The sequence below is a fragment of the Trichechus manatus genome, unplaced genomic scaffold, assembly GCF_000243295.1.
Source record: "Trichechus manatus latirostris isolate Lorelei unplaced genomic scaffold, TriManLat1.0 scaffold00181, whole genome shotgun sequence".
NCBI classification, from domain to species: Eukaryota; Metazoa; Chordata; class Mammalia; order Sirenia; family Trichechidae; genus Trichechus; species Trichechus manatus.
In genome coordinates, this window is record NW_004444117.1 from 4,125,405 (window position 1) to 4,136,429 (window position 11,025).

Here is an 11,025-nt window from a genome sequence, read left to right on the forward strand (position 1 = left end):
AGTAGAACTGCCGCATAGGGTTTCCAAGGAGCAGTTGGTGGATTCAGACAGCTGATCTTTCAGACAGCTGAACTCTTAATCACTTTGCCACCAGGGCTCATATATAACACAACATTTGCCAATTCAAAATTTTTCATGTGTACTATTTAGTAATTACATTAATCATGTTGTGCCAGCATCACCAATGTCCCTTGCCAAATTTTCCATGACAATCGAGAAATTTGAAATTTTTTTAAATTGAATGTATGTCCGTATACTATTGAGGCTTTATTTTTCTTTTTTTTTTTTTTTTGCTGACACACTCTTTATAATCCTTCTTGGATTTTTTACTACTAGAAATATCAATCTTAAAGGAGAGAAACTTTTTATGTATATCCTTAGTGTGTCAAAGTGTAATAGTAATTAATCTGTATGTTTCTTAGAGCAAATAAATTTCCATGAGATTTGAAGGGAGAATAAATCTCTTTATTCAACAAAATTTATTTAACGTTTACTATATGCCATGAATGAAAGTAACATTAATTTAGTCCCTTTTGTGTACCATAAAGGAAGACACCAATATTTATTTTTGTATTCACTATGTTCCCTACCACTGACGAGACCACAGCTCAGAGCAGGACAAAGACGTGTAAAAAGAATTTTAACGCAGTGTTGCAGGTGCTAGAGAGAAACTGTACAAAGAAGATTGGGCTAGAAGGAGGGAACATCTAACTCTTACTGGAGAGCTGAGGAATGGCTTTATCAGTGGGAGAAGTGGGAATGTATTCCAGGCATGATGACTTATCAAAAGGAGGATATTTGTTGCTAATTATTCTTTTTCCCCCAAATTGATGAATCTATACTCTTCTCAACCTTTGTGACAAGTGGCAGCTGGTCCTGAGCAGGGCTTCCAGGAATGGTGAGCTGATCATATTCATTGAGCAGAAGGAAGTAAATGTGCTCCCAGAGATCAAAGTTGAGATCTTAGCCTTATTATCCATGGATTCTATCTTCCTAGAAGATCAAGAAAAAGAGCAAAAGAGAACATAGAATAAAAACGCTACATTTTTACACCTTAGATTTTTTAAAGCAGTTTTCATATTATTACATTTGGTCATTACCGCAATGCCTAAAGTGAGGCAATACATCACCTCTAAGAAAAGGAAACACCTGATCCAATACATTAAGGGGTCTGGCTGAACTCATAGAATAAGCAGGCAGCAAGAGTAGGGTTCAAATAAAGGTGACATTATTTCTAATCCAGTGATCTCCACCCTCAAGAAGAGAATAGTAAGAAAAGGAGAAGACTGGACAGAACAGAACAGAATAGCAAAGTACATAATGAAATACATGACTTAGGAGTATTTAGGGAATACTGTGAAATAATGTATTAATCCATGTTCTTCATAAACCAAATCAAACCAATTACTGTAGAGTGAATTCTGACTCACGAGGACCCCATATGTTTCAGAGCAGAGCTGTGTTGCATAGCATTTTCAATGGTTGTGATCTTTCAAAAGTCGACTGCCAGGCCTTTCTTTCCAGGTGACTCTGGTAGGATTCAAACCTCCCACCTTTCAGTTAGTAGCTGAGCACTTAACTGTTAGAGAAACACAAGCACATGTTCTTCATAAGAGAAATTAAATTGTCTTCTGGTGTTTGGACAGGTGAAAGACTATGGGAAGATTCAACACTAGTTACCAAAACAGCTTCATTTTGGTGGGCTTCTCTGATTGGCCTCAACTGGAACTTGCCCTTTCTGTCTTTATTTCAATTTTCTACTTCCTAACTCTCCTTGGCAATACCACCATCATCGCTCTTTCCCATCTGGATCATCGGTTGCACACACCCGTGTACTTTTTGCTCTGTCATCTCTCTTTCCTGGACCTCTGCTACACCACCAACACTGTGCCCCAGCTTCTGATCCACCTTCATGGACATGACCGGACCATCACCTATGGAGGGTGTATGGCCCAGCTCTTTATCTTCCTTGCCCTGGGATCCACTGAATCTGTACTCCTGGTGGTAATGGCCTTTGACCGCTGTGCTGCTATCTGTTGACCACTCCGCTTACGGCCATTATGCATCTCTGACTCTGCCAGACACTGGCTGTCATCTCCTGGGTGGGAGGTTTCATGAACTCTGTGGTTCAGACAGACCTCATGATGGCCATGCCCCTCTGTGTCCCCCATCACCTGAACCAATTCTTCTCTGAGATGCCTGTGCTCCTGAAGCTAGCTTGTGAGGACCCATATGGAACAGAGGTCAAGATGTTTGTGGCCTGACTCATGATTGTGGTGTTGCCTGCAGTACTAATTCTAGGCTCTTATGTACACATTGCTCAGGCAGTGCTGAGGGTCATCTCAATCGCTGGACGCAGAAACACTTTTGGGACTTGTGGGTCCCACCTCTTGGTGGTTTCACTTTTTTATGGCTCAGCCATCTGCACATACCTCCAACCAACACGTAGTTATTCTCAGAGTGAGGGAAAGTTTGTTGCCCTTTTCTATACTATAATTACCCCCATGCTCAGTCCTCTGATTTATACCCTAAGGAACAAGGATGTGAAGGGGGCTCTGAGGAAGGTACTGTGGAAAGGCAGAGACTTGGGGCAGGAGGGGGAAAGGAGGACCAATACAATTGTCTGTAATAGCTCTCAGATCATGGAGCCCATCCTGTTCTTGGGAGGACATTTGGTGAGTAGAAAATAGCCCTTGATAGGCCTCAGGGTTTTAGCACCTTACCTTCCTTGTTTGGGAGTTGGAAGTAGGGATCTTTTAGGGCTCTTTCTAGTACAATGTCTTTGATCATTTCCCAAGAAGGAGTAAGTGTTGATCTATATATCTCAACTCTCCAAAGAAATAAGTTGGGGAAGTGTGTATTCTGGCCCTTTTGGAGAGTGACTTGTTTCTAGGCAAGCCTGAGAGCTACAGAAGGGTTAATTCAAAATGACATCACCTTTTCTAAAGTTAGTGATTCCCAGCATGGTGTCATGTAAATGTACCCAAAGACTGAGGACAAAAGTTCACTCCTGCTCTTCTACAAATTACTTGTGACACTGACCATGTTCTCTCACTTCTTAGGGGCCGTTTAAAAGGTCTCTTACATCACCCTTTTATGATACTTGGAACAAATAAAGAGATTATGAATAGAGGTACTTATATGGAACATGTAGAGTCTGCGACATGGATGTCATTTACCTACTTGAAGAAAAAGGTAAAATCATTTCAGTGGCACTGATTGAGTCAAGGGAAGCATCAACATCTCATCAGCTCCACCAGGAGTCTTGTAAATCTGATTCATATCATGGACAAGATATTTTACATGCAAGAGCGAAGAGAATAGAGAAGGAATGAGCATAAAAATAAGGTAGTGGTGAATGTATTTGTGTGTGTGTGTGTGTATGTGTGTGAGGGGAGAGTGATGAGCATGTGCACACACAGGCACTGGAAGTGAAAGTGTCATCTCAGAGACCTAGTATGATATCAGGAGACTGAACAGCAGGAAGAGACCCTAGGTAATGTTCAGCACTAGTCCCACTCATCTTCATTGCGATCTCCATTCTTTTGTTTGTGCAAAAAAGTGGCTAAACCTCTCTCCCAAACATTGTTCTTGTATCTTAATGCCCATGTGTGCCTCATCATCAACCACAATCCAAGGCCATAAATCCAAGTGGTATTTGGCAGCAGGGGGTCTCTATCCATGTCAAACACTCTCCAGATTTTTTTAAGGTTTTTGGTTTTTTTCCCTAGCCCCTCCTGGGGCTTATGTGAGAGAGTTGAGCTATGACACTTCCTTTATTACAACCTGCCCATACTTAGTGCATTTGCTTATTTGTACTTTACCTTAGGACTAGGTCCATTTGAAGGGTAGTTCTCTTTAACAAGGCTATGAAAAAAATATCCAGAAATATGAGGAAAATATCAAGAAAATGATTAAAAACAAAGGAAAATACATTTTAAGAAAATGTTCAGGAGAAATTTGTTTGCACTATTAATATACAAATGTTTTTAAGAGGTATGGAGATCAGTGGTTTTTCTTGTCCTCTGGCTACTGAAAGAGATAATCTTAAGTAAAAGCAGATGGCTTTGTTCTGAACATAGGAAATTACTTCTTAACTATTGAGGTGCAGTGACCATGAAACAAGCCATAAAGGGCAGCCGTGGAATCTTCATCAGTGTGAAGGGTGTAGTGGTTCTGGGTTGCCCACAGTTTCCTATGCCCAGGAAAGCTTCTCCTCATCCTCTAGGACCCCTTTCTTCCTGGAGTCACTTGTCGGAAGGAGACATGGCCCCTCCATTACGGGTAAAAGGCAGGACAGGTTACTGGATAGTAGGCAGGGACTGTACAGAACATTACAGATAATGGGATTTATAGGCATGATACTAAGTTCCAAAGGAACCTGAATAAGCAAAGTGACCTCTGTATTGAAGTAGTGACATTACAGAGCTAACCAAACCACCATTCTGACATCAACACCAACATCATTTTGGTAGAAGTTCTCCAATATTTAGCTGACTTATGGCTAACAATATTACCTAGCAAGTTCATTCAACAAACATTTGTTGAATGCTTAACATATACCAGGAACTATTCTGGAAGTCTGGGCCCTAGATGAAGCTTCTTTCCCTTTTAGTGGTCATTAAAAAGACAGGAAAGAAATAAACCACCAAAATGGATGTCAGAAGAGACTCTGAAACTTGCTCTTGAACATAGAACAGCTATGTGAATGGAAGACATGATGAAGTGAAAAAGTTGAACAGAACATTTCAAAGGGCAGCATAGAAGACAAAGTAAAGTAATGAAATGTGCAAAGACCTGGAGTTAGAAAAAACAAAAGGAAAGAAAACGCTAGCTAGGTATTTCTGAAGCTGAAAGAACTGAAGAAAGGAAAAACTCAAGCCTCGAGTTGCAATATTGAAGGAGTCTACGGGGAAAATGTTGAACAACGCAGGAAGCATCAAAAGAAGATGGAAGGAATACACAGAGTCACTGCACCAAAAAGGGTTTGCTGGTGTTCAACAATTTCAGGAAACATCAGATCAAGATCCAATGGTACTGAAGGAAGAAGTCACAGCTGCTCTGAAGGGGACACGAAAAACAAGGCTCCAGGAATTGACGGAATACTAATTGGGATGTTTCAACAAACGGATGCAGCACTGGAGGTGCTCACTAGTCTATGTCAAGAAATTTGGAAGACAGCTTCCTGGCCAACCAACTAGAAGAGATTCATATCTGTGCCTATTCCAAAGACATGTAATCCAACAGAATGTGGGAATTATAAAACAATATCATTAATGTCACACCCAAGTAAAATTTTGCTGAGGATCATTCAAAAGCGGTTGCAGCAGTACATCAACAGAGAACAGCCAGAAATTCAAGCTGGATTCAGAAGAGGACATGGAACAAGGGATATCATTGCTGACGTCAGAGGGATCATGGCTGAAAGCAGAGAATACAAAAAACATGTTTACCTGTGTTTTATTGACAATGCAAAGGCATTCGACTGTGTGGATCATAACATATTATGGATAACACTGCAAAGAATGGGAATTCTAGAACACTTAGTAGTGCTCATGTGGAACCTATACTTAGACCAAGAGGCAGTCATTCAAACAGAACAAGGGGATACTGTGTGGGTTAAAGTCAGGAAAGGTGCGCATCAGGTTTGTATCGTTTCATCATACTTATTCAATCTATATGCTGAGCGAATAATCTAAGAAGCTAGACTATATGAAGAAGAATGTAGCATCAGGATTGGAGGAAGGCTCATTAACAACTGCGATATGTAGATGATACAACTCTGCTTGCTTGCTGAAAGTGAAGAAGACTTGAAGCACTTACTGATGAAGATCAAAGACTACTGCCTTCAGTATGGATTGCACCTCAACATAAAGAAAACAAAAATCCTCACAACTGGACCAATAAGCATCATCATGATAAATGGAGAAAAGATTGAAGTTGTCAAGGATTTCATTTTACTTGGATCCACAAGCAACATCCATGGAAGCAGCAGTGAAGAAATCAAATGACTCATTGCATTGGGCAAATCTGTTGCAAAAGACTTCTTTAAAATCTTCAAAAGCAAAGATGTCACCTTGATGACTAAAGTGTGCCTGTCCCAAACCGTGGTGTTTTCAATTGTCTCATATACATGCAAGAGATGGACAATGAATAAGAAAGACCGAAGAGGAATCAATGCCTTTGAATTATGGTGTTGTCAAAGAATATTGAATATACCATGGACTTCCAAAAGAATGAACAAATCTGTCTTGGAAGAAGTACAGCCAGAATGCTCTTTAGAAGCAAGAATGGTGACACTTCGTCTCATGTACTTAAGAAATGTTATCAAGAGGGACCAGTCCCTGCAGAAGGACATCATGATTGGTAAAGTAGAGGCTCAGCGAAAAAGAGGAAAACCCTCAACCAGATGGACTGACACAGTGGCTGCAACAATGGGCTCAAACATAACAACAGTTGTGTGAATGGTGCAGGACCAGGCAGTATTTTGTTCCATTGTACATAGGGTCACTATGAGTCGGAATGGACTCAATGACACCTAACAACAACAACATATATACATATGTTCGTATGTATATACTATAAGGATATATACTGTAAGTATATATATATATATACATATATATATATATATATACCTCACATATACCATAAATGAAAAACCACTGAGAATCATCATCCAGCCAAGTTGACACACAATCTTGATGATTACAAGGGGGGACTAAATGGTGTAAGTATAGAACTTTCAAAAGGAAAGGAAGTCAAGGTGATATCAAGTAATAAAATACTCATTCAGACTTAGGAAAGGTAAAATTCAAGGTAACCAAAAGACAGTTAACAACCCTAGTCATCAAAATACAGAAGAAGAAAAAACATAAAGACTCAGTAAACACAAAATCTATACTAACCAAAAAATAGAAAAGAAAATCCACAAACAAAAGGAACTTAGCACAGAAAAGTAAGAGTAACAAAGAAAGCATCAACACCACAAAAAAGCACAACAATATTACAGCAATAAACTCATACCCATTGATAATCACACTGAACGTAAATGGCTTAAATGCACCCGTAAAGAGATGGAGAGTGGCAGAATGGATAAAAAAACACAGTCTGTCAATATGCCGTTTACAAGAGACACACCTTAGACTCAAAGTCATAAATATATTAAAAATGAAAGGATGGAAAAAATATATAATATGGAAACAGTAACCAAAAAAAGAGCAAAAGTAGCAATATGAATCTCAGATAAAATAGACTTTAAGGTAAAATAAACAACAAAAGAAAAGGAAGGACATTATATAATAATTAAAGGAGCAATCCACCAAGAAGACATAACCCTAATAAATACCTATGCACCCAATAACAAGGCTCCAAAACACATAAAACAAACTCTAATAGCACTGAAAGAAGAAATAGTAGGAAACTTCAACACACCACTCTCAGTGAAGGACAGAACATCTAGAAAGAAACTCAACAAAGATACATGAGATCTAAAGGCCGCAATCAACCAACTTGACCTCATAGGTCTATATAGAACACTCCACTCAATAGCAATAAAGTATACATTCTTTTCCAATGCACCTGGAGCATTTTCCAGAATAGACCATGTTTTAGGCCACAAAGCAACCCTCCATAAAATCCAAAACGTTGAAATAATACAAAGCATCTTCTCTGATCACAGCACCATAAAAGTAGAAGTCAATGAAAGGAAGAGCAAGCAAAGAAAATCAAATACATAGAAACTGAACAACACCTTACTTAAAAACCACTGGCTAATAGAAGAAATCAAAGAGGGAATAAAAAATTTTAGAATCAAATGAGAATGAAAACACATCATACTAAAACCTTTGAAACACAACAAAGGCAGATTGGAGGTCAATTTACAGCAATAAATGCACACATCAAAAAAGAAAAATGGACTAAAATCAAAACGTTAGGACTACAACTCAAACAAATATAAGAACAGCGAAAGATTCCCAGAATGGAAATAACAAAGATTAGAGCATAAATAAATGAAATAGAGAACAGAAAAACAATAGAAAGAATCAACAAGTTCAAAAGCTGATTCTTTGAAAAGATCAACAAAATTGACAAATCATTGGCCAAACTGACAAAAGAAAAACAGGAGAGGAAGCAAATAACCCAAATAAGAAATGAGATGGGGGACATTACAACAGTTCCAAAGGAAAATAAAGGATCATAAAAGAATACTATGAAAATTTGTACACCAACAAATTTGAAAACCTAGAGGAAATGGACAAATTTCTAGAAAAACATTTTACTTATATAAACTAACACAAATTGAGATGCAAAATCTGAACAAGAGAAGAGATTGAAGAGGTTAAAAAAAAAAAAAACTTCCAACAACAAAAAGCCCTAGCCCAGACTGCTTCACTAGAGAATTCTACCAAACATTCAGAGAAGAGTTCAGCAAGCACTACCCAAACTGTTTCAGAGCACAGAAAAGGAAGGAATACTTCCAAGTATATTCTATGAAGCCAAAATACCCTGATACCAAAGCTAACCAAAGACAGCACAAACAAAGAAAATTACAGGTCCATATCTCACATGAATATAGACGCGAAAATTTTCAACAAAATTCTAGCCAATGGAATTCAGCTTCGTATCAAAAAAATAATACACCACCACCAAGAGGGATTCAGGTATGTAAGGATGGTTCAACATTAGAAAACCAATCAACATAATCCACTACATAAATAGAAGAAGAAAAAATAATTACATGATCATCTGAATCAATGCAGAAAAGGCATTTGATAAAGTCCACCACCTATTCCTGATAAAAATTCTCAATAAAATAAGAAGAGAAGGGAAATTCTTCAACATAATAAAAGGCATCTGTACAAAACCAACAGCCAACATCATTCTCAATGGAGAGAGGCTTAAAACATTCCTCTTGAGAATGGGAACAAGACAAGGGTGCCTTCATCACCACTCCTATTTAACATTGTGCTGGAAGTTCTAGCTAGAGCAATAAGCCAAGAAAAAGAAATAAAGGGCATCCAAATTGGTAAGGAAGAAGTAAAACTATCTCTATTGGTGGATGATATGATACTATACATACAGAACCCTAGGATTCCACCATGAAACTACTGGAACTAATAGAAAGATTCAGCAGAGTAGCAGGATACAAGATAAACATACAAAATTCAGTTGGATTCCTATACACCAGCAAAGAGAGCTTCAAAAAGGAAATCAGGAAAACAATACCTTTTACAATAGCCCCTAAAAAGATAAAATACTTAGGAATAAATTTAACCAAAGATGTAAAAGACCTATACAAAGAAAGTTACAAGACACTACTGCAAGAAACCAAGAGACCTACCTAAATGGAAAAACCTACCATACTCATGGATAGGAAGATTCAACATTTTGAAAATGTCAATTCTACCCAAAGTTATCTACAGATACAAGGCAATCCGGATCCAAATACCAACAACATTCCTTAACAACATGGATAAATGAATCACAAACTTTATATGGAAAGGGAAAAGGCCTTGGATAATCAAAATATTATTAAAGAAAAAGAACAAAGTTGGTGTTTGACACTACCTGATCTCAGAATCTACTATACAGCCATGGTAGTCAGAAAAGCCTGGTACTGGTACAACGACAGACACATTGACCGATGGAAAAGAATTGAGAACCTGAATGTAAATCCATCCACCTATGGTCACCTGATCTTCAACAAACGCCAAAAGTCCATTAAATGGGGAAAAGACTGTCTTTTTAACATATGGTGCTGGCAAAACTGGATGTCCGTATGTAAAAAAATGAAACAGGACCCATACCTCACACCATACATGGAAACTAACTCAAGATGGATCAAAGATCTAAATATAACACCTAAAATGATAAATATCTTGGAAGAAAAAATAGGGGCATGCTAGAGGCCCTAATACATAGCATAAATACAATACAAATCATGCTTAACAATGCACTAGCACCAGAAGATAAACTAGATAACTGGCAACACCTAAAAATTAAACACTTATGCTCATCAAAAGAATTTACCAAAAGAGTTAAAAAAGAACCTACAGACTGGGAAAAAAAATTTTGGCTACAACATATCCAACAATGGTTTCATCTCTAAATTCTATAGAATACTTCAACACCTCAACAACAAAAAGACAAATAATCCAATTAAAAAATGGGGATATGATATTGTCATGGATTGAATTAGGTCCCCCCCCCCCCCGCAAAATGTATGTATCTGTTTGGCTGGGTGATGATTCCCAGTATTGTATGATTGTGTACCATTTTGTAATCTGATGTGATTTCCTTATGTATTGTAAACTCTATCACTATGATGTAATAAAATGGATTAGTGGCAGTTATACCTGATGAGGTCTACAAGATTGGATAGTGTCTTATGCCAATCTCTTTAGAGATATAAAAGAGAGAAGCGAGCAGAGAGACATGGGAACCTCATACTACCAAGGAAGCAGTGCTGGGAGCAGAGTGTATCCTTTGGACCTGAGGTTCCCACGCAGAGAATCTCCCAGACCAAGGGAAGATTGATGACATGGACCTTCCTCCAAAGCTGACAGAGAAAGTGTTCCCCTGGAGCTGAAGCCCTGAATTTGGAATTGTAGCCTACTGGACTGTGAGAGAATAAACTTCTCTTTGTTAAAGTCATCCACTAAATATGGCATGAACAGACATTTCACCAAAGAATGCATTCAGGTAGCTATATGAGGAAATGCTCGTGATCATTAGCCATTAGAGAAATGCATATTAAAACTACAATGAGATACTGTCTCAAGGTACATTACTGGCACTAATCAAAAAAACAGAAAACAACAATTGTTGGAGAGGTTGCAAGGAGATTGAAACTCTTATGCACTCCTGGTGGGAATGTGAAATGGTAAAACTACTATGGAAAAAGATATGGCACTTCCTTAAAAAGCTGGAAATACCATATGATCCAGCAATCCCACTGCTAGGAATATATCCTAGAGAAATAAGAGCCACCACAGGAAGAGACATATGCACACCCATGTTCAT

General features: G+C 38.2%; 1 pseudogene; it reads left to right on the top strand.

Moving 5' to 3' along the window:
- The first annotated feature begins 1,656 nt into the window (after nt 1-1,656).
- Nucleotides 1,657-2,690, top strand: LOC101341690 (olfactory receptor 2Y1-like; annotated as a pseudogene).
- Nucleotides 2,691-11,025: the final 8,335 nt, after the last annotated feature.